Raw genomic sequence first — 24506 nt, 5'->3', positions numbered from 1 at the left:
GAGGGGGCTGGTCCAACCCCCCAACTGCTATTAATATATTTTTCATTTATTTTTTATACTGTCTTTAAAAAAATATTATATTTTATCTTGCCTGCTACTTAAAAAAATGGATTTGATGTATAAGAACAATAATATTAGTAAAGAGTAGCTATCACCAGGTGCCTGTGCATTCACCTTGGTATTCAAATAGCAAGATTTTCTGTGAACCTTAGTAACAGAATTTCAGAAGTCTACACACACTTAAGACACACACATATAAGAATTATTAAAGAAAAAATGACAAAGCACTAACATGAACACATCATAATCACTATTTGTAAAATTCACTTTCAAAAATAATACACAGGGGTCCTCGGCTACATACAATAGTCTCGACGTGACATTTCGAGTTTACGAGCTCATTCCCATAACTTAAAAAATTGAGACATGAATGTTTTGGCTATTGCTACAGTATAGTGTACAGTACAGTATATTTATGTCCTTTTCCTTTTTCTGTGACTTAGTTGTGTTTTTATGTTTGAGATTATAGTTTTACAACTGTGTTAGGATAGGTATGTGACTTAGGCTAGGATGTGTTCTGACTTATACTAAAATTCCGGTTATGTCACTGTCGTATGTACAGAACTGTGTCATAACCTGAGAACCCCCTGTATAAGGAATACCAAGCCCCCACTAAACTTTAGCTATAGTTGAACCATTAAAAATTCTTTTTTTTTTATGGAAACAGAGAGAGAGACACAGAGAGGGACAGATAGGGACAGACAGATAAGAAAGGAGAGAGATGAGAAGCATCAATTCTTTGTTGTAGCTCCTTAGTTGTTCATTGATTGCTTTCTCATATGTGTCTTGACCAGGAGGCTACATCAGAGCAAGTGACCCCTTACTCAAGCCAGTAACCTTGGGCTCTCAAACCAGCAACCTTGGGTTTCAAGCCAGCAACCTTTGGGCTCAAGCCCGTGATCATGGGGTCATGTCTATGATCCCACGACCAAGCCACCAACCTTGTGCTCAAGTTGGTGAGCCCACACTCAAGCCAGATGAGCCTACACTCAAGCTGTCAACCTTGGGGTTTCAAACCTGGGTCCTCTGTGTCCCAGTCCAATGCTCTATCCACTGTGCTACTGCCTGATCAAGCTAAAAATTCTTCCTTTAAGAGAAATATTCATCTATTTTTTCCTCTGGGATAGAGCAGGTGTTTGCTTGTACAAATTTCACCTAGTCTTTTCCTGCTAAAAGTTTTGTTATCTGCTTATTCCAAGGAAAGCTTAACATACAATTAATTGAACACTGATGGATTTTCTGGTTCCTTTTTTTCCTCATCAAGAAGAGAAATATAAGATCATTGTTTCACATATGGCTTTTCCAATTGAGAAAATTCATTTCCTTCACTGCTCTATGTTCTCCTGCCCAGAAACCTGCCCTTAGAAGTGGAGGTTGGTTCACAACCTTCTTGAGCATGGCATTGTTGAAGTTATTTATTGATTAGCTCCTTTCCCCATAGTGAAATCTGAAAGCCAACTTTGGACACTGACATGAACACAAACTAACTTTATTTATTTGTTTATTTATTTGTTTATTTATTTATTTATTGTATTTTTCTGAAGCTGGAAACGGGGAGAGACAGACAGACTCCCTCATGTGCCCAACGGGGATCCACCCGGCACGCCCATCAGGGGCGATGCTCTGCCCCTCCGGGGCGTCGCTCTGCCGAGACCAGAGCCACTCTAGCGCCTGGGGCAGAGGCCAAGGAGCCATCCCCAGCGCCCGGGCCATCTTTGCTCCAATGGAGCCTTGGCTGCGGGAGGGGAAGAGAGAGACAGAGAGGAAGGAGGAGAGGGGGGGTGGAGAAGCAAATGGGTGCTTCTCCTATGTGCCCTGGCCGGGAATCGAACCCGGGTCCCCCGCACGCCAGGCCGACGCTCTACCGCTGAGCCAAGAACACAAACTAACTTTAAAAGAATCATCCACATTTTCTTCTCTGAACCAACGTTTGTAGCCTCACATTTTGGCACACTCTCAAAAATGCTCAAAATTCCAATCACAGCAAAACTTGATTTTCTCTGAATTACTAGCTTTCCCTCATATACCTCTTTCCCTCCCTTGGTCATTGCATGTTCAGGCCCCTCTGCCCACAGCTAGATGGCTTCTTCTCTTTTGTCAGTTTGGGAAGCTCTCTTTCTTCATAACTGAATGTTTGCTCCCTCAGCTCTAACACCATTGCCCCATACTAATATAGCAACCATCTTAATTACCCTACTTTATCCATTTAACTAGTACCTGCTGAGAATCCACTATACTTCAGGAGGGCTCCACTGGGGCTAGGACTCTAACCATGAAACAGACAGTCTCTGCCTCCTAGAAGTTTACAATAGAGTGGTATATCAGAAGAGTAAACTGGCAAGTAGAACCCAGTCTTCTACAATGATCATTTATTAGCACGCTTGCTTTTTTTTACTTGACTCTGAGATTCTTGACTGTCATATTCACTGTGAGTTAATGCATGACATCTAAAAAGTGCTTAATAGATATGATCTTTCTTTTTCCTGCTCCCATATCCTCAGTACCTGGCACAAAGAACCTGCTCCATGAATGACTGTGGAAGGAAAACCTAACAGACATCCATATATCAGTGTGAATTAGTTGGGCCTAATGGTCAGTTTTGACAAAAGGAATATTGCAATTCTAGTAACCAAAAGCAAAGGGGAGAGGTGGCTAAGAGAAGAGAGGATTTGGTCTGGGAGGAGTGGAGATGGGATATCAAAACCCCCATGTGTCCACTTGCTGAGTGTGAGTTTTGTTCTACATAAAACCAACCTAGGATTCTTGCCAAGCATGACTAGCTAGTTATGGTTAAATTGAAGAAATTCTTGCTGTCAGACAAGAAATGGCTTCATGGGTAGGTCAGAGGATTGGTTTCATACAGGGCAGGATGCTTTTTGATATTTTAAATCACTTGTCACCATCTTTTGCTAAAATTACTCCTGTTTTCCCATAATCATTCCCTCTCCAGGCAAAGAAGCCCTATAAAAACAAAAACAACTACTAAGAATAAGCTCTAAGTGAATCTGTCTCCTTAATCCTGGTATGTCTACTTCTACAGTATAATATGACAGTTGATTAGCCCATAGAACCCTGTGTATGGCTCACAATGGTGCCACAGCCACAGCTCAGTTTCATCTGGGTTACTTGGTGTTTGGATGTGTCACTTAAGCCATAATCCTTACCTCTTTGCATGAAAGTCACACATTTCTAGAAGGGTTGGTGTACCTCATCTAAGTCTTAAAAAGCAGAAAAAAACAAATAAGGTATGAGGAGATGAAGAAAAAAGTAACTGGAGGAACAAAAACTCCTATTCTTTCTCATTCTCTTCTGAACAGAGAGTAGTCTTTGCTAGGAAATTAGGAGCCTGAATTCTGGTTTGACTTTGGTGTGGCCTTGGGAAAGCTCACGCCTGAAAGCTCTGGCTTCAGATAGTTAACCCCTGTGGAAAACTAGATAGTTGGACATGATGATATCTTAGATATTTGCAACTTTAATTCTCATGTTAACCTTTTTTTTTTTTTTCCTTCAAATTCAGAATGGCTTTAGGTAAATCAAACCTAGGAGAATGTTGCAAAGCAACTCCCCACAGTGATGTGATGTATGTTTTGCTGACATGCAATGCCAGGTAATGAAACAATATTTTCTCTGCAAAAGCCATATGCATCATCAAACAGAAGGCTTGAACTTTTTTTTTTTTTTTTTTTTTTTTTAGAGAGAGAGAGTCAGAGAGAAGGATAGATAGGGACAGACAGGAACAGAGAGAGATGAGAAACATCAATCATCAGTTTTTTTGTTTTTTTTTTTTTTTTTTTTATTTTATAATTTTATTTTTTTAATGGGGTGACATCAATAAATCAGGATACATATATTCAAAGATAACAAGTCCAGGTTATCTTGTCGTTCAATTATGTTGCATACCCACCACCCAAAGTCAGATTGTCCTCTGTCACCTTCTATCTTGTTTTCTTTGTGCCCCTCCCACCCCCTATCCCTCTCCCATTCCCCCCTTCCCCCCGTAACCACCACACTCTTATCAATGTCTCTTAGTTTCACTATTATGTCCCACCTACGTATGGAATAATACAGTTCCTGTTTTTTTCTGATTTACTTATTTCGCTTCGTATCATGTTATCAAGATCCCACCATTTTGCTGTAAATGTTCCGATGTCATCATTTCTTATGGCTGAGTAGTATTCCATAGTGTATATGTGCCACATCTTCTTTATCCAGTCATCTATTGATGGGCTTTTTGGTTGTTTCCATGTCCTGGCCACTGTGAACAATGCTGCAATAAACATGGGGCTGCAAGTGTCTTTACGTATCAATGTTTCTGAGTTTTGGGGATATATACCCAGTAGAGGGATTGCTGGGTCATAAGGTAGTTCTATTTTCAGTTTTTTGAGGAACCACCATACTTTCTTCCATAATGGTTGTACTACTTTACATTCCCACCAACAGTGTATGAGGGTTCCTTTTTCTCCACAGCCTCTCCAACATTTGCTATTACCTGACTTGCTAATAACAGCTAATCGAACAGGTGTGAGGTGGTATCTCATTGCCGTTTTGATTTGCATTTCTCTAATAGCTAAAGAAGATGAGCATCTTTTCATATATCTGTTGGCCATTTGTATTTCTTCCTGGGAGAAGTGTCTATTCATATCCTCTTCCCATTTTTTTATTGGATTGTTTGTTTGTTTGTTGTTGAGTTTTATGAGTTCTTTGTATATTTTGGATATTAGGCCCTTATCTGAGCTGTTGTTTGAAAATATCATTTCCCATTTAGTTGGCTTTCTGTTTATTTTGTTATCAGTTTCCCTTGCTGAGCAAAAACTTCTTAGTCTGATGTAGTCCCATTCATTAATTTTTGCCTTCACTTCTCTTGCCATTGGAGTCAAATTCATAAAATGCTCTTTAAAACCCAGGTCCATGAGTTGAGTACCTATGTCTTCTTCTATGTACTTAATTGTTTCAGGTCTTATGTTTAGATCTTTGATCCATTTTGAGTTAATTTTTGTACAGGGGGAGAGACTGTAGTCCAGTTTCATTCTTTTGCATGTGGCTTTCCAGTTTTCCCAGCACCATTTATTGAAGAGGCTTTCTTTTCTCCATTGTGTGTTGTTGGCCCCTTTATCAAAAATTATTTGACTATATATATGTGGTTTTATTTCTGGACTTTCTATTCTGTTCCATTGGTCTGAGTGTCTATTTTTCTGCCAATACCATGCTGTTTTGATTGTCGTGGCCCTATAATAGAGTTTGAAGTCAGGTATTGTTATGCCCCCAGCTTCATTCTTTTTCTTTAGGATTGCTTTGGCTATTCGGGGTTTTTTATAGTTCCATATAAATCTGATGATTTTTTGCTCTATTTCTTTAAAAAATGTCATTGGAATTTTGATGGGAATTGCATTAAATTTGTATATTGCTTTGGGTAATATAGCCATCTTGATTATATTTATTCTTCCTAGCCAAGAACAAGGTATATTCTTCCATCTCATTATATCTTTTTCGATTTCCCTTAACAATGGTTTATAGTTTTCATTATATAAGTCCTTTACATTCTTTGTTATGTTTATTCCTAAGTATTTTATTTTTTTTGTTGCAATCGTGAAGGGGATTATTCTTTTGAGTTCCTTCTCAGTTGTTTCATTGTTGGCATATAGAAAGGCTATTGACTTCTGTATGTTAATTTTGTATCCTGCGACCTTACTGTATTGGCTTATTGTTTCTAGTAGTCTTTTTGTGGATTCTTTGGGGTTTTCGATGTATAGGATCATATCATCTGCAAAAAGTGATACCTTTACTTCTTCTTTTCCAATATGGATGCCTTTTATTTCTTTGTCTTGTCTGATTGCTCTGGCTAGAACCTCTAGTACCACATTAAATAAGAGTGGAGAGAGTGGACAACCCTGTCTTGTTCCTGATTTAAGGGGGAAAGCCTTCAGTTTAGTGCCATTTAATATGATGTTAGCCAATGGTTTATCATATATGGCCTTTATCATGTTGAGATATTTTCCTTCTATACCCATTTTGTTGAGAGTCTTAAACATAAAATTGTGTTGTATTTTATCGAAAGCCTTTTCTGCGTCTATTGATAAGATCATGTGGTTTTTGTTCTTTGTTTTGTTGATATGGTGTATTACATTAACCGTTTTACGTATGTTGAACCATCCTTGAGATTCTGGGATGAATCCTACTTGATCATGATGTATTATTTTTTTAATATGTTGTTGTATTCGATTTTCTAGTATTTTGTTTAGTATTTTAGCATCTGTATTCATTAGAGATATTGGTCTGTAGTTTTCTTTTTTTGTGCCATCCTTGCCTGGTTTTGGTATGAGGGTTATGTTGGCCTCATAAAATGTGTTTGGAAGTATTGCTTCTTCTTCAATTTTTTGGAAGACTTTGAGTAGAATAGGAACCAAGTCTTCTTTGAATGTTTGATAAAATTCGCTGGTATAGCCGTCAGGGCCTGGACTTTTATTTTTGGGGAGGTTTTTAATGTTTTTTTCTATTTCTTCTCTACTGATAGGTCTGTTTAGGCTTTCTGCTTCTTCTTGACTCAGTCTAGGAAGGTTGTATTTTTCTAGGAATTTATCCATTTCTTCTAGGTTGTTGAATTTAGTGGCATAAAGTTTTTCATAGTATTCTACAATAATTCTTTGTATATCTACGGTGTCCGTGGTGATTTCTCCTCTTTCATTTTGGATTTTGTTTATATGAGTTCTTTCTCTTTTTTCCTTGGTAAGTCTTGCCAAGGGTTTGTCAATTTTGTTGATCTTTTCAAAGAACCAGCTCCTTGTTCTATTAATTTTTTCTATAGTTTTTCTGTTCTCTAATTCATTTATTTCTGCTCTGATTTTTATTATCTCCTTTCTTCGGCTGGTTTTGGGTTGTCTTTGTTCTTCTTTTTCTAGTTCCTTAAGGTGGGAAGTTAAGTGGTTCACTTGGGCTCTCTGTTGTTTGTTCATATATGCCTGAAGTGATATGAACTTCCCTCTTATCACTGCTTTTGCTGCATCCCATAGATTCTGATATGTCGTATTGTCATTTTCATTAGTCTGTATATATCTTTTGATCTCTGCACTTATTTCTTCTTTGACCCATTCATTTTTTAAAAGTATGTTGTTTAGTTTCCACATTTTTGTGGGATTTTTTTCCTCTTTTTTGCAGTTGAATTCTAGTTTCAAGGCTTTATGATCAGAAAATATGCTTGGTACAACTTCAATTTTTCTGAATTTGCTGATATTGTTTTTGTGGCCCAACATATGGTCAATTCTTGAGAATGATCCATGTACACTGGAGAAAAATGTATACTCAGTCACTTTGGGATGAAATGTCTTGTAGATGTCTATCATATCCAGGTGCTCTAGTGTTTTGTTTAAGGCCATTATGTCTTTGTTGATACTCTGTTTGGATGACCGATCTAGAGCCGTCAGCGGTGTATTGAGGTCTCCAAGTATGATTGTATTTTTGTCAGTTTTTGTTTTAAGATCAATAAGTAGCTGTCTTATATATTTTGGTGCTCCTTGGTTTGGTGCATATATATTAAGAATTGTTATGTCTTCTTGATTCAGTGTCCCCTTAGCCATTATGAAATGGCCATTTTTGTCTCTAAGTACTTTTCCTGTCTTGTAGTCAGCATTATCCGATATGAGTATTGCTACACCTGCTTTTTTTTGGATGTTATTTGCTTGGAGTATTGTTTTCCAGCCTTTCACTTTGAATTTGTTTTTATCCTTGTTACTTAGATGAGTTTCCTGTAGGCAGCATACAGTTGGATTTTCTTTTTTAATCCATTCTGCTACTCTGTGGCTTTTTATTGGTGAGTTTAATCCATTTACATTTAGTGTAATTATTGATACTTGTGAGTTCCCTATTGCCATTTTATATCTTGCTTTCTGTTAGTTTTGTGTCTTGTTTGATCCTTCTCTTTCGTTTTTCTATCTTTTGTTTTTATTTGGTTGTATTCCATACATCTTTCCTCTGTTGCTATCTTTTTTATCTCATGTGCTTCTGTGGTGGTTTTTTCAATGGTGGTTACCTTTGAGTAATGAAAAGGGTCCCTACCCTGTTCATTGTAGCGAACTATTTTGTGAGTACTTTTGCACTCCATCGTCCTTTGCTACTGTTAATCTCCGTCTTCTCCCCCTCTTTCTTTTTGTTGTTGTCACAGTTTAAATTTGGTTTTATTGTGTTCTTCTTGGAGCTTTTACTTGTGGCTCTGTTTTTTTTTGTTCTTTGTATCTGATTGGAGAACCCCCTTTAGTGATTCCTGGAGTGGGGGTTTTCTGATGATAAATTCCCTCATCTTTTCTGTATCTGTGAATGTTTTTATTTCTCCTTCGTATTTGAAGGATAGCTTTGATGGGTATAGTATTCGTGGCTGAAAGTTCCTCTCTTTCAGGACTTTAAATATTGGGGTCCACTGTCTTCTAGCTTGTAGAGTTTCTGCTGAGAAATCTGATGATAATCTAATGGGCCTTCCTTTATATGTTGTATTCTTCTTTTCCCTGGCTGCCTTGAGAATTTTTTCTTTGCTGTTGGTTTGTGTCAATTTCATTATGATATGCCTTGGAGTAGGTTTGTTGGGGTTAAGAAAACTTGGAGTTCTGTTTGCTTCTTGAACTTGAGGCTTTAGTTCTTTCCACAGGCTTGGGAAGTTCTCATCAATTATTTGTTTAAGTATGTTCTCCATTCCATTTTCTCTCTCTTCTCCCTCTGATATACCTATTATTCTTATGTTATTCTTTTTGATGGAGTCAGATAATTCTTGTAGGGCTATCTCATTTTTTTTAATTTTTGAGTCTCTTTCTTCTTCTCTCTGTTGTGCCTCAAGTTGCTTGTCTTCTATTTCACTAATCCTCTCTTCTATCTGACCTGTTCTATTAGCTAAGCTTGTTACTTCGTTTTTCAGCTCGTGAATTGAGTTTTTCATCTCTGTTTGATTTGTTTTTATAGTTTCAATTTCCTTGGACATATATTCTTTGTGTTCATGGAGTTGTTTTCTGAGCTCCCTATATTGCCTTTCTGTGTTTTCTTGTATATCTCGGAGGATTTTTAGGATTTCTATCTTGAATTCTCTGTCATTTAGCTCCAAGGTTTCCAATATATTAAATTTTTTCTCCATAGATTTTTCCTCATCTAGCTGTGTTACCTCTCTTTCTTTTGTATCCATGATATTCGATTTTCTCTTCCTTAATGGCATCTGAGGGTGGTTTTGTTGATAGTATTAATGAGATTTAATAAAGAATAAAAAGTTAAAAAAAATAACAAATCAAAAAGAGTTGTTTTTTTAAAAAAAATTAATAATGAAATAAAGAAAAATAAAATAAAATAAAATTTTTTTTTAAAAAAGGAAATTATTCTCCCCCTCTTTTTCCTCTCCTCTCCTCTCCCCTCTTTCTTGAGAAAATCTTGTGGTGGACTGTGAGTTATAACAAACAATGCCTGTGATGGAGGGCCTGAATTGGGGAAAAGTAATAAAGGGGCAAAAAAGAGAGAAAGAAAAAAAAAAAAAAAAGGAAAAAAAAAATAAAAAAAAAAATAAAAAAAAAGAGCGTATGGACCCACAAAAAGCAAATAAGGAAAAAGTTTGGGTCAAGAATAAAAGGATTTGCTTTTAGGTGTTGGTTTTCTAAGAGTTATGATGAGAGGAATAAGAGGAAAATGGAAAAATGGGGGGACAAATTAAAAACTTACTATTGTATTTAGTGGGACAAGAACTAGATAATATGGAGAGCCAGGGATGGGAGCACTGCTAGTGCGTTAAAAAGGTGAAGTAAAAACCCCCCAAAATGCCACAAACATAGGTTTGAGTCCCAGATAAGATAATTTGTTTGTTATTGAGGTTTGAATGAGAGGAGATGTAAAGGAGAAAGGAAGAAACTAATATAGAGGGAGAAAAGAAAGAGAGAGAGAGAAAAAAAGAGGGAACCACTAAAAGAAGAAAAAAGAAAGGAGAGAGAGAGAGAGAGTTAAGGGTTTTGGAGTGCAACCCTCATAGAGAGAAAGGAAGAGAAGAGAAATGATAATGGGAGATGTAACACTTATGGGTAGTGTAGTTCAGGGAGAGGAGAGAGTAAGACCGGTAGAGAGTTAATCTCTACCAAATTGGAGGAGGAAAAAAAAGTCTCAAGAATGAAGATAAGAGAAACAAACGAACAAATATAATAAAATGGGATAGGTTATAAAGTCTGCAGATTATTCTTGATTTTGAGAGGTTATCTTCTTGCTTTTTCTTTTCTCTCCCTCTTCCTGGTCGGTGACTCTGTACCCCGGGTTCTGCCCCTTTGGCACGCTCAGGTAGAGGTGTGCAGTTGATAAGTCTCTATGGCAATGTCATGTATTGTGCTTTATTCTCGTTGGGAGTCGAGGCTCATTAGCATTTATAGGCTCCGACAGTGAGAGAGTCCGTGTTCCTGGAGCCTTTCTCCTAGTCTTTCCTTCCTCAATTAGTAGCCTGATAGTCCAGGTATGGGGTTGCTGCTGCCTCTGCCTGGATAGTAAGAGGCTCAAATTGCTGGCAACTCCCCACTCTATTTCCACTCAGCACAGGGCTCTGGGTAAGGCTCAGTCAGTCAGAGCTGCTAGCATAATCAGGCGGGCTTTCCGCCCACTCGAAGACCTCTGGCTCTGCCACTCTATCCGGTAACACAAGCGGGCGCCCACTTCCGGGGCGCTTGGAGGAAACTCTCACTCACTGTCTGCAACCAGGATATCCGGCCAGCAGTCTCACGCTCTGAGTGAAACCCCCAACCGCAGGGAAAAGTTGCAGCGTTGGAATTGAGTCTCGCTCCGTCCCCGTGTGCGGCTTTTGCAAGGCCCTGGGGCGGCCCGAGACTCCGCCCTGGCCCACACAAAGGCCCCTGACTCTGCCCCTCTGCGCGACAACACGGGTGCGCACTGCCGAGGCACTCGGAGGAATCGCCCACTCCTTATCTGCGCGCGCAAACCAGGATATGAGGCCGGCTGCGGTTCCCTCTGAGTGAAACAGCCTCCAGCACGGAAAATCTCCACCGTTGGAATTAGTTCTCACTCCCTCCCGTGCGTGGCTTTCCCAGGGTGCTGGGGCTGCCCAGAGACTCTGCCCTCAGCCCACAGAAAGGCCTCTCACCCTGCCTCTCCGTGGGGCAACACGGGCACCCACTTCCGCGGCTTAGGAAGAAATCTCTCTTCCACTAACTGCGCACCGACCAGGAGACCGGGTAAAATGGCCGCTCCGCTTGTCTTTCTTTGTTTGGGTTTGGCGCGAGTGTTAGCTTGTATTGCCCGGGTTGCCACAGGATCAGATTTTCCTCGGCTTGGATCTCTGAGCCACAGCCTGGTTCGGCCGTTTTTGCTGCGGCAGCCTGGATCTATTCACCCCCTTTGCTCGCCTCAGTTTCTATATTCACAGTTACCAGAAAAAGCCGCCCTGTTTAGGTTAGTGAGGAAGGCGGAGCATTTCTTACTCCCTATTTCCTTCGGGGTTTGGTTATATATTTAGCCAATTTTTCACTCAATCATACCTTTGGGTGTATTGCGAAGAATCTGGAAGCTCCAAGTATAGGTTTTTCTGTTTCTGGTTGAAGATCTTGTTGAGTTTTGGGGGAGATTTATCGATATTGCTTCCTACTCCGCCATTACTCTCAATCATCAGTTTTTTGTTGCGACACCTTAGTTGTTCATTGATTGCTTTCTCATATGTGCCTTGACTGTGGGCCTTCAGCAGACTGAGTAACCCCTTGCTCAAGCCAGTGACCTTGGGTCCAAGCTGGTGAGCTTTGCTCAAACCAGATGAGCCTGCACTCAAGCTGGCAACCTCAGGGTCTCGAACCTGGGTCTTCTGCATCCCAGTCCAACACTCTACCCACTGCACCACCGCCTGGTCAGGCAAGGCTTGAACTTTGATAGCTGTGGCTCTCTCTCTTGCTGAGGGTGCCAGGTTTTGATATAGCATTTAGTTTTTTATTGTGCCCAAATCATGTTATCGCAAATATATTTGTGTATACACACACACACACACACACACACACACGCCCCTGCACAGTGACCTGGTACACGAACTGTTTTGTAAACTGTAACACATTTAACCCAGTTAAATATGTCATGAATTACACAATAAAATTTGTAAGAGGGAACGAAACCACTACTATCAAATTGTCCTTTGTTGTCTGTGTCTATGATTTGCTTTTCTTTGCAATTCTAGGAACCAAAAGCAAAGGGGAGGGGTGGCTAAGAGAAGAGAGAATTTGGTCTGGGAGAAGTGGAGATGGGATGTCAAAACCCCCATGTGTCCACTTGCTGAATGTGAGTTCTGTTCTACATAAAACCAACTTAGGATTCTTGCTAACGGGAATCAGGAGACCCAGGCATAAGAAAGGAGCATGTATGTGTGCATGTCTGTGAGCTGGCATGCATATGCATGAGCTCTGGACTTACTCTGTCATGTATATAATAAGGAAGTGGGATGAGGTGACACTTTGCCTAAAAGTATTCTTTTTGTATATGCTACTCTTTCTGAAATTCAGCCATTAGAAATGCATTGTGGTGTGTGTGTCTAGAAAGGAATTTGGACTGTTGGTGTCTCTCTCAATGGAGCATACTCTCTCCTCTTCCTTTGTGTCTCTGTGGTTTGCTGTCTTTGACACTACTGACCCATTTACTTGAGGACACAGGGGAGAGGTGCAGGACATGTTCAAAGGATGATAAATAAAGACTACCAGCTATAACGTACCTGTGTTTGCTAAGAACTGTGCTCGAATATTGACATATCTTAAAAAAAATTCTTAAGACAATTATATAAAATAGATATTAATCTCTACTTTATAGATTAAAGAAACAGCAGCTCAAAGAGGCTCAGTCACAGCTCAAGGTGATACTGCTAGTAAGAGCAGTATTTTAATGAAGGTAGATATAAATCAAAACACCATTTTCTTTAAATTATACCAGGCTGCTAACCAAAGAGAGGGACGTGAGGACAAGCAAGGATTTCTGGGGTACAGAGTAAGCACTGGAATAGCAGAGATGTTTACACATTTGAATATCATGCAACATTGACAATGAAATGCAATTTCCCATCAATGTGCACAATTAGTGCTTTTGACCACAGGAGAATTCCTCATCTGCAAAATAAGTAGTCTGTGAAAAGCAAGGCTCTTTTCTAAACTTCCATGCTAGACCTGTGCTTAAAAGAAAAATTCCCAACTCTTGATACCAGCTCAGGTGAGCAGGGAGCTTTCTCAGGCTGAAGAGGGCGCTCCTTCCCTTTGGGTTTGGCAGTCACTGGCTAAAGATCACTGACACTGCATCTGAGCAGTGCTGCTAGTTTTCCCCATGTCGACTGCTTGTTCTTTTGTTCTGAAATTACACAGATATGAGCTCAGTGAGTTAATGAAATTTTCAACATCTGTCACCCCCACTAGACTGTGCACTCCTCAAGGTCAGGTCTGGGCTTTTTCCTTCTTGATTTTTCTTGGATGCCTCAGTTGAGTGCCTGGCACACCCTGAACATTTAGAAAATGCTTAGTTGATCAAAAAGATGAATAAAAGGTTAACCAATCAAATCAATCATCAATTGAATGAATGAATGAATGAATGATGGTGGTTGTCTCTTCCACGATTCTCCTAACCATCTGATCTATGTCACAAGCAGGATCCTCTACCAACTGTCATCCTTCAGTTAATAAAATATGCTGATCGACATCTTAAAAGTACGCTTCAGTGTGTGAAGGCAGTCAGACAGACATAAGCAGAGGACGGACTATAGGCCAGGCATAGAAGGCCACCAGGCAAAAAGCCCCCGGTACCCACAAAGGGCAAAAAAATGAGAAAACTAGGGCCTCGCCCCCAGGGTGACCTTTCCTCTCTTAGCTTGTCCTGTGGTTTAGACTTACTGCTTTCATCTCGCTGATCATGGAATTCGGGCCCTTCCCTGGCATATTACTGGCCATGTGGTTTTAGACCCCCTTAGAGGAGGAACAAATAAGAAAGCTGGAGAATAGCATTTAAGGAAGCATTAACCTCTAGATGTAACATCTAGGCCTCAGTTTGTTTTAGCTCCAGGCCCAAGAAAAGCAGCAAAATCAGACAAAGGAAAGCCGCGCTGACCTCAGGACCAGCTACATTGACTAATGATCCCCTCCCTGCCTTGGTGCTGACCAGTCAGTGGAGAGCAGTGGAGAGGAAGACCCGAAAAGGATACGCCTGGAAAGCTGATAAATAGTCCATTGAGATCCTCTCCTGGGACCTCCCCTAGAACCCCCACCCTTAAAATCCCTTAGAACTGAGGTCCCAGGACACTCTCCCTTCCAAGAGTAAGCCTGCACCTACCCCTTCGCCCTCCTCCTTCTCCTCTTCTTCCCCCAAGCATGTTTTCCTTGCCCCTCTTTCCCCTAAGCTCTCTAAGGGATGCCATGAGGCTTGCAAACAGGAGAGTAGTGGCCAGCGGCAGCTCGTCCAGGACTAACCACCAAATCAGTTTCCAAGGTCCCCTTTTCTCTAAATTTCTTTCTGTACTGCCAACAAATTCTTCCTTTTCTTGCTGCATTTTGCCTCTTGATTGCATTCTTTCTTTTAAGAAGACAAGAATTGAGATCTTGTCACTCCTCCTATAACAAGTGGAGTAAACATTTACCAGGACTGGACTCAGCAGACAGATTAAATAAAGGATAAAGACCCCTGGCTGCTTTTCTGCAATAGATGGCCATCTGGCCTAAGGCATAGGATATGGGTGTGCTCTTTCTTTAAACTATCTTATAATTGGCAGGAGAAGGAAGTAAACAGAAATCCTAATGGAATTTGAGGGTCTCTGAGGGATTAGCAAAACACGCAGAGCAAACCACCAGATTCAGTTTGGAGCTATAAAGATGGATGTCTCAAGATAAGTAATGTAATGAAGGCTGACAAATAGTACCCAGAGCATTCCTTGTCATTCCCTGCTCTCCACAGCCATCCCAGCTCCCAGGTCACAGCCCAGCAAGGTAAAAAATATAATGAAAATCATTATTTATAAAGGGTTCAGTTCAAGGTCAAATGCAATATCCAGTAAATATTCATCAGATGAGACTGAGGCTGTTTTCCTCTCATATGATGAATGAGCACCAGGAGAACCCCTCTGACCACGACTTCTGTCTAGACTCATATTTGTAATTAATAAAGAAAGGAAAAAGAAGGAGCTCCTCAGTGAATCAGACTAAAAGATGTGGTTGGAATGTCTTCTACATTTCTGGTAAGGCAGGATGTCCAGTGGTGAGAGCGTGGGGCTGGGAGACAGGTATCTAGGTTGCAGTCGAGGCTCAGCCCTTTCTTAAAATACATGATCTTGGGAAGCCACTTAACCTCCTAACACCTGTAAAAAATAGAAATGATTCTTACCCAGCTTTTCTTGCAAAATTGTTATTGGGATCAAAAAGACTATTGTCCACGAAGTGCCTCTGGTAATAGTAACACGCTGTACAAACAAACTTAGTACCTTCCAGTGAACAGCAAAAGAGGAGAAGAATAAAAAAAAGCAAAGGAGGAAATAAATGGGAAACAGAGTAAAAGTAAAGCAGAAGGAGGAAAAGAAAGTTTAGAGAGAGAAAAGAGAGAGGGGGAAAAATACAGAAAATAAGAAGGGCCAGAAAAAGGAGATAGGAGAGGAGGGATATAGGAAGCAACACTGGTAAGAAATGACCTCAGCGTTCTGCCACACAGGCGGATAACAAACACACACACACACATACACATACATACACACAGTTAGTGGGACAGCAGAGACGGGATTTAGCAAACTGCATCTACCCAGAGATCATACAGTTCTGATAAACAACTGGAAGGCTTTATCGGAAGTCAGAAGGCCTCTCCAGAGGAGATGGAGTCAACCCTGAGTCAGCCTCCTCATTATAAATGTCTAAATGCCAAGCTCAGTTGAATTCACGTTGTTCTAGTCTGTGCTCAGCTCAGAAATACACTTGGACAGATTTGTAATCGTTGCTTGTGCAGCCAGTGGTGATGGCCCTTTGTCTCTGCCTAGTTAACCCCACTCATCGTTCAGAGACTTCCATGACCTCCCTGAGCTCCCTGACAAGGTCACATCCCCTATCACAGGCACTCAAGGCACCACAGGCCAGTTTTACACAACATTTGGCACAGTCAGAGATTTTCATTTGCTTGTTTGATTATTCGATGAATGTCTGCTTCTTCCTATCAGACTGGAGGCAGGGGTAGAGTCTTCATGGCTCATCACTGTATTTCCAATTGAATGTATTGATTGGTCCTAAACAGACTGACATCAGCAAGGGCACCCTTCATACTAAAGACACTAGAAAAAGAGCAGCATTCAAAGAGGGATAATGGTGCAAATATAAACAGAAAGTTGGTGCTTGGACTACAATTAGGTGGTTTGTAATTGATAAAACTTTCTGACAGTTTGGAAAACTAAATCCTGCCATGGGATAACATTTCCTGCATTCATTTTTACTAGCGTAATAAGGTTATGACTGAGTACTTTTAAAATTCCTCCTTGGATCATTCAATATGTTAACTAGCTCTTCAATGCCATCTCAGTTAACACCATAGATGATCATATTATTATTAGCATTAGTAATTATGAGCATTAAGAGAAACAATGTTTTAGTCGAATGTTCTGCAGAAGACTTCTTCTAGCATGTATAATTTATGTTAATGAGAAGAAAGTTTACTCACAATTTACTTTGAGTCCTTTATTAAACCAACTTATTAGAAAATAAGTAGAGGTTGCCAAGAAAGATATGCAGGGCGATGATAAGTAATTATGTTGCCATTGAACTCTGCACAAAATATTAGGATGAATTATTAAAAAAAAAAACAACCCTATACAGAATTCCCCAGTGGATTCCGTGGCTCTCACTAAGAAATTCCAGTGGTGTGGCACTGAGCAGCCGCAGTGTGCAAAGCCACCACACGGGGGAGCCCGCGGCTCCAAATAACCAGACTCCTCACCTGTCATTTCTGGGTTTCTTCCTATCCTGTGGGGTAACCCAAATGCCAAAAGTGTGAAAATATTGATCCTCTACCTCTTCTAATTCAGCATATTTCAAGGTTAATGAAATCACATTAGGTGGTCATTCTAATTTTGTTAACGAACATTCATATGTGAAACTGGATTTTTGACAATGACTTTAATAACTGAAACCTCCCAAACCCCAGAAATCATATTCACCTCCACATTATATTTGACTATCTTACTTTGGCCTTAAAATTGACCAGCTTGTAGTAATAAAACACATATAATTCTGAGGAGGCAGGAGAAGGTAGAAGATAGTGATTTAGAAATGCGCGTTTAAATCCCACATCTTTCACTTACTGGCTGTGTGACCTGAGACTCCGGCACTTCTCAAAGCCCCACTGGGCCTCATCCATAAATTAGGGAAATGTGCTCTTACACAATAGTAACTGTTATCTGAACCAAATGCGGGAAAGCATTTACGACAGATCAGCTGCTATTAAATATGCAATATTTAATATTTTATATTTAGCATTTAAATAGAAAAAATAATGTTTGACTCTACAGTCTATGCCTTTGGACTGTCTGCTTTCACGATGGAGTGCCCTATAGTCTTGCTTTTATGTCTTTCCTAGTTTCTACAATTTAAGAAAGCTTTTTTTAATGGAATAATAATGCTGATGGGGGTTAATGTTTATAAAAGTCTTTACTTGGAAAAATATAAATCTAGATTATCAATGTCATCCCCCAAAATATTTTTTTATATTTTCCTTAAAATTCCAAATTTGACAACTTCTATCTGTCCTATACAAGAAATTGGACACTTAAAAACACACACAGTTTTTTTTTTCATCAGCAGGTGGTATGGGATATCCAGATTTTGTAAATAGAATCCCAAGTATGGTAGCCCTTAAGTATTCTTTAGCTCTCTGCAGCCTCTGCATTTTTTTTTTATTCAGTGAGAGGAGGGGAAGCAGAGACAGACTTCTGCATGCACCCTGACCAGGATACACCTGGCAAGCCCACTAGGGGTGATGTTCTGCCCATCTGAGGTTCTGCTCCATTGCTCAGCAACTGAGCTCTTCTTGGAGGTGGAGGCCATGGAGCCACCCTCAGCACCCAAGGCCAACTCACTCCAATTGAGCCCTGGCTGCAGGAGGCAAAGAAAAGAGAGAGAGAGAAGAGAGATGGGGAGGGGTGGAGAAGCAGATGGTTGTTTCTCCTGTGTGCCCTGACTGGGAATCATACCTGGGATAGCTACACACTGGGCTGACGCTCTACCACTGAGACAACTGGCTAGGGCCACATTTTTTCAACATTGATAAATTTTGGGCAGTCCTTAATGTTTGCTGTAATGAGATCTTTTATATTTTCAGTTCTATACATGAAAGGAAGGAGATTACAAGGCCTAGGAAAGAATGTCTTATAAAGTAAGGCAGTAGAAAGAAGAAGGAGTAGACCAATAGAAATGGGGCTAAGAAAAATGAGCTGACAGTTTAGCATGGAGGCCAGGGTGGAGACAGCAGGGACACGAGGAGAAATGGAAAGCAAACACATGATAGTGAACTGAGGGGAACTGATGATCTGGGGATATCTAGTGTTCTGATTGTTTCCTTATGAGTCCGCTGAGGTTTAAGCTCTGAAGGTCCCTCTTTTCTCCCAGGATGAAAGGAGGGGTTTATAAACCCCCTAACCCCCTTTAGTCCTTCCAAGCAGCTAGGACCTTTCAGCAGGTGACCTGGCTGCAGATGTCAGCACTGGCTCTCATTGAGAGCTATGCAAGAGGCTGGTTTGTCTTTATTAAACTATGAATAAGAAGCAAAAAAAAAAAAAAAAAAAAAAAAAAAAGAAAACAAATAACAATTTTTGAGGGGTGGGGGGAAATTTGATTTAAGTGTTTCTAAAATCAACTAGTTGCTTGTCTCCTTAATTTCCTACTATATCTTCCCCAAAATAAACTCTTAGCTAGCAGGAGAGCAAAATAAAAAAGGTGACAACTACATATATCATTTCAATATACTCTAAAGATACACAAAAACTGTCTCCACGTAACCCAGCTTGTTCAGTGAGGTCACTTACCTTTCTGCGGTTAACAAAGGGTCAGGTTTTTGACCAGTGACTCCAGTGACTAACAACCTGAATAAAGTTTTCATGACTGAAGGTGGTTCAGTGCAATGTTCAGCACTCTAGGCCTAGTTACTCTGGGAAGCACTGCTTAGCACTAATTTTGAAGGTCAGGGTGAGGAAGTGCATTGGAAAAAGTTGAATATTTACATGGATTACAGATCCTGAAATATGACTGTGTCTGTAAATGTGGGTAGACATAACACCAACTGCTCCTAAGGGTCAGCTGTCTAGACTCCAATGGTCCCTTAGGCTCTATATCTGGAAATATTCCTACAAGTCCAGTAGCCAAACTTTTATATTTTCAAAACTCATGAAGCTATACAAGGTTAGAGTTGGAAGCAATCTAAGACATTGCTTTATTTAACTGAACCTCATCATTTTGTATATGTGGTAACTATTAAAAAATTATACAGTAAGAGGTGGCAGACTTGAACCAGGTCTCCTGACTTCCAGGTCAATAATGATTCCACTTTCTACGGTGACCATATATTTTGGAACCAAGAATCTAGACAGCTAGACTAAGAAGACTGAGTGTTTTACATCAGTATCATCCTGGTACACCTGATGCATTTTAGCTATAAGAAAGCATTTCCCATCAAGGGAAGAGGAGTGGAAAGAGAACAAGAGAGCCATTGATTCCAGTCGAGGCCCTGTTCCCAGAAGGTCCTTGGAAAGGACACCTGCTCAGGCCTAACGTGGGAACACAGCAGCTCTCCAGCCTCAATGGTGCCATAGCCTCAAGAGCTTGGAGTGGTCTTAGGGTGTGGAAGGTGCCAAAGAGAGGTTCTAAATGACTCTTCCTATAGAGATGGGCCTGTCCCATCATTTAATGTGAGATAAGGGTTTCCTTAGGTATAGTTGATATAGCAAGACTGCCTTTTAATTCTCCTTTGGACACACACAGATGTATGGATTTGCAAGAGATTTTTGGTTGGAGTTAATTAGACATACACTCGTTAAAGAATTCCTTCTATAATATCCATGTAGATGGCCATATAGGTTCTTACTAAGTGCAGCTTATAAAGGATCGTTAACACCTTCCAGGGCAGCTACTTTATCAATGTGAAAATGCTAGTTAGAAATCTTAGCAAATTCTGCCTCTACATTGTTACTGAAATGATCTTCTAACACAAGACAGAACAAAGTGTGGAGTGTGGGCTCGTTCCTGAATGGAAGCTATTGGAGTAGCTAATCATAATGATACTTCTATGTTTCTGCACATGATTTTCTGTTCTTTTAACCTCTGCCTAATTCCAAATACATTCCTTGAAATCCCATGTGTGTCATCTTCCCTGAGGGTCAAACCTGGATCCCCAGGGGCAACCATTTTTAACCATTCAGCTAGCTTTTAGTCTAATGGTTACCTCCACAGTGCTAAAAATATGCTTATACCAGAGTATTTCTTTCAACTCTATCTTGTTCCTAGAATTACCTCTCTGGTTCCTTGAGAATATTTTTTTTTCTGTACATGTGTATTTTAATCTTATTTCTGTCATTTTGTGGGTTTTGCTAAAACACTTGCTAACTCATGGCTATCCCTCACATTTAAGAATGAAGTAGTAGACAGGCTGCAGGGCGTGTTGCAGATCAAGGCAAAGCTTCTTGACCGAAAGGCTTCGGGTTACCTGGAACTGTCCTCACTAGGAGCACACACTGTAGCGTCTTCACGGTGTGGGGAACACACGAACTAGCTTATCTGGGTTCCTCAGAAGAAACCATTTCATTTTCTGAGTGGTGGGAAGCTCTTGCCTGGCAGCTGTCCTGTCTGCAGGGGTGTGTGCATCCTGAGCTGGAATCTTCAGTCTATTCTCAGACTCTGCTCTCCGTCCCATCTGTTGTCACTATCCTGAAGTCTGCGAGTTTCCTGGGTGCTGCTGGGCAGACCGGCTCCCTCCTGAACTTCAGAACCCTCCCTACAAGGCTGTGTGTGAGGGTGGGCCTTCTCTGTGGGTGGCCTCCCTGGAAACCCAACTCTGGAAGAGGGAGTTGAACAGCACATGGCTCTGCCTCTGTAGATGAGCTTAGGCTGGGACTGCTTTGTTCCGTTTCATTAATGTTTTGGCCTTTGACGCCCCCCTCCCAATTGTTTACTGTTATGGAATGTCCTTTTTATTAAAAATTATTTTTTCTGCTTCCTTTACATGTTTTTTTTCTTTTTTGATTTTTTTAGAGGAGGGGCGAGAGAGAGAGAGAGAGAAAGAGAAACATCGATCTATTACTGTATGTGCCCTGACTGGGGATTGAACCTACAATCTTTGTGTATTGGGATGATGCTCTAACCAACCAAGCTGTCTGTCCAGGGCACATTATCATCCTTTTAATGGGGTTTTAGGAGGAAATGGAGGTTAAGGTGTGGGACACATCTGTCACCTTGAACCTGAAGCAAGGAGCTCACACTGTTAATGGGGATGTTAGTCTACCTTGTTATGTCTAGCATACTTAAAGATGATTCAGATACCAACTTAAAAAACAGGAATAACTCTAGGCAAAGCTCAATTAGACAGTTTTTTTTCTTTTTGCCTCCATTTATCAAATTTACTAGAAATATGAAATAATTTCCATTTATTTTATGTCAGGCAAATAGCAACTTAGGTGAAAAAAACATATATAAACACATGGCCTTTTAAAGTACAATAGAAGCCTGTATAGTTGCTTTTTACAAGAGCATTAGAAAAGAAAGTTTTGAAATAATAAAACTCTAACTTTAGCTGATCGCCTACACTCAGCAGTACAAAATCTTCATGTTAAAAGACCCATTGGCCTATGCAAAGTGGAAAACAACTTTCTCTCTATGCACTCAGTGATAGTGATTATATGCTACATAGTCTCTCTGTTTACTAGCCAGCTGGTCACATACAGCATTAACTTTAGTGTTGTGGGTTTGACAACTACTGCGGTAACCTCTTCTAAATATTCTAGCAATGCAAAATTATTTCTACTTCAAATATTTTATTTTATATTCAGAACCATTTTATATTTATAATACATATAAATGCATTTAACAACAATTTTTAAGAGTGGGCCTTTAAACTAACCTAGGGTATAAAAATAAAACTTTTGTTTTCTCTTGTGCCTGCTACTTTTACAGAAAGTTGGAGAGTCTTTCCTATTCTCTCTTTTTGTGGAGGAAGAACCCCACGCTTGGAGGGAAAGGTCTTGTTTAAGATGAACAATAACAGATGGCCCAGAGGACAGGATTCAAAACTTATTCTTTGACCCCAGAGTCAGTTTTCTTCCATGATTGCAGGAAACAGAATATTTCCCTCAGTGACTTATTCACTAGATATGAGGCAAACTGCTCTATACCAGTTGGAACAATAAAGTATAAATGAGAATACTGTTGTTCTTTTTCTTAGAAAAGGGGTCACTCTTGTGTTATGAAGTCAAGGTAAGGCCTTGACATTTTGGGCTTCATCTTGGCAGAGTATTAGAATCACAGAGGTCATTTCATTTAAGTAGAAAACAGTGCAAAATGCTTAACTATGCTTATTGGCAAGCTGCTGATAAGGTTTTGTGAATATGAAGAAAGGAAGGTTTGGGAATAACTTTAGAAGGAAATGCTAGTATTTAGCATAGCTGGAGTAAGTCTTTGTGTTTATGACCAAAATGTGGAATGATAGCCACCCAGCCAATGGATGTCTTCATAAACAAGGATGGTGAGGTAGAAACCAACGGTAAGTTCAGCCACACCCTCACCTCTCCCACAAACAACACTCCAGCCACTTAGCACGCACATGGACCTCCAGAGCCATCCCAAATGGTGAGTCATTGATTCTGTTTGAGGACTTCTGGGCTTAGAGTCATTTCTAGTTCTTTATCTCTATTTACCCTAGGGAGTTCTTCACTATGTCTAGCTTAGCATGAATGTGGTTTATGAAACTCATGACCATTCAATAGAGCCTTTTCATGCTTCATTGTAGGGGACGGACCTGTACAATGGAGCCAAAATTGACTTCAGATTCAAGTTGTGGTACTTTCCATGTAGGTGCTCTGGGAAAACTGCTTAACCTCTTTGTGAATCAAGGTTTAGAGAACAGGTTGCCTATTTCATAAGACAATTTTGGAAATAAAATCAGATAGATGAATGGACAGATAAATCAATCAATAGATAGAGGAATATAGCCTGCCACCTAATAAGCACTCAATAAAAGTTAGTTTCTTTTCCCTTCTCTTGAAGAAATATCCATGAATTTGTATTATATTTATTCCCAACAAGTGCACGTTTTGAATAATCTCATTAAATACACGATGAAGCTCCCTTTCCTGTCACTACAGAATCCCAACACAGTCAGTGTGTTCCTGAGAGATAAGGCTCATTCCTTTGTTATCCTGGAGGGCATTTCAGGGCTCTTCCCACATATCCGTCTTAACGTGCACAATTCGTAAACCATCATAGTCCTTTGGAGGATGTGACTAGCAGCTGAGTTTGGTGGGACAGTTATTTTGAACAACAGTACTTTCCAGAAAAGAGAAATTGAGGGAAGTGTGATGGAGGGTCAGTCACAGGCTATACAAACTTTCACTGCAAGTGCTGACTGCTCCTCAAGTCCAATTAGAGAATGTTCACAGGCTGGGAACACTATTTCCTATTGTGTGTTTACGTGGTCTTTTTTGTCTTAAACTTTTTTCCTGTATATATATATATATATATATATATATATATATATATATATCCTGTATATATATATATATCCTGTATATATATATATATATATATATATATATATATATATGAAATGTCAAAGCATTTCTTATTCTGGTCCTAAATCTTTTCTTTTGGAGCTGACAATAAGCCAATATACAGAAAATGCTTAGGTTATTCATAAAGTGCTTAATAAGCATTTAAGTATAATTTTAGTAATTAAAATATTTTATATAAATATTAAGAAGGCAATGAAGCAGACTCAAGCAATGATTTGGATTGCTTCCACAAATGATTATTACCTATGTATATAGAAATATGCCTCTCCCAAGTATAATGAAGACACCAGTTCCTGACTATTTTAACAAACTATTTAATATAAACGAGAAACTCTCCCACCTGATGAATGAAATATATGCTATGTATAACAACAACAGGAACAATTACTATAACAAACACATACATAATGTCAGTACTATTATAAAAAATACCAAGTCTTCTACATGTATGCCCACCCAGCCAACATCAGCATTCTCACCTCCACTACTTCATACACCCTGTATTTCACGCACCCTGTGCCTCAGCACTGAGCCACTCAATGGTCTTTTCCTACCACATGCTTGCTCATGTGGTCAGTTTATGCACCTGCTCTTCTTCATCAGGCAAACATCCACAGACGCTTCAGTTCTCAGCTTAAGAGTTATAACTTCTCTGAAACCATCCTGTCTTCCCTCCCTCCCTCTCTGATAC

General features: G+C 39.9%; 1 protein-coding gene across 13 annotated transcripts in view; it reads right to left on the bottom strand.

The window, feature by feature from the left end:
• Positions 1–24506, bottom strand: part of DLG2 (discs large MAGUK scaffold protein 2) — a 2196962-nt gene that overhangs the window by 396470 nt on the left and 1775986 nt on the right. The window lies entirely within an intron of this gene.

Source organism: Saccopteryx bilineata, chromosome 1 (genome assembly GCF_036850765.1).
Source record: "Saccopteryx bilineata isolate mSacBil1 chromosome 1, mSacBil1_pri_phased_curated, whole genome shotgun sequence".
NCBI lineage: Eukaryota > Metazoa > Chordata > Mammalia > Chiroptera > Emballonuridae > Saccopteryx > Saccopteryx bilineata.
The sequence above is the reverse complement of the archived record's forward strand: the minus strand, read 5'-3'. Positions and strand labels throughout refer to the sequence as shown.